We start from the raw sequence: 834 nt of genomic DNA on the forward strand, positions 1-834 counted from the left end.
TTCGTTTTTCATAGTTTTTGCTCAAATTTTCGTGGTAATTAATCGAAAAAAATTAATTGAATAATTTTTGTAGTGTTTTATTGCCCAGTTCGAACAATTTTCGAAAGAAAATAGCTCATTTTGGGCAAATTTTTGGGATTTTTGAATTTTTGTGGGAAAATCACTGAATTGTGATTGTTTCCTTCATTCTCTAATTTAGAAAATTATGAAAAAATGAGAACATTTCAATTACCACGAAACTTGAGGAAAATTGAAAAATTGGGAAAAATTGAGAAAAATTGGGAAAAAACGGAAAATTTGGCTAAAAAAATTGGGCAAAAACGAAGGAATATTGAAAGCAAAAGGAAATGAAATATTAGGTTGGCGGGAAAGTCTTTGTCACTTTTTCAATAGTTTATTTCTCAAAGAAAAAATAACCGAATAATTAATTATATTGTCCATCATTATCAACAACATGTCTCCAACGTTCCCTCAATTTTGGATTCCATTGCGGTAGAATCCAGCCGGGCGTGAGGCAAAGTATTGTTTGAGTGCCGCTTCGACCGCTCCACGGGAATTGAAGCTTCTTCCTTCGAAGGCAGGTGTCATATCGCCAAATAACCAATAGTCGGAAGGAGCAAGATCAGGAGAATACGGGGGGTGAGGGAGAACATTCCATCCATATCCCATCAGCTCCTGCTTCACTTGTTTCGAAACATGTGGGCGAGCGTTATCATGTTGATAGTACACTTTCTAGTCTTTCAGGGCCGAACGGTCGACTGCTTTCTTGAGGTTTCGTAGTTGAGTAGTGTAGAGGTCTCCAGTTATTGTTTTGCCCTCGGGCAGAAGTTCCCA

This window comes from Caenorhabditis briggsae (genome assembly GCF_000004555.2).
Source record: "Caenorhabditis briggsae complete genome, chrII, whole genome shotgun sequence".
In the NCBI taxonomy this organism is placed as follows: Eukaryota; Metazoa; Nematoda; class Chromadorea; order Rhabditida; family Rhabditidae; genus Caenorhabditis; species Caenorhabditis briggsae.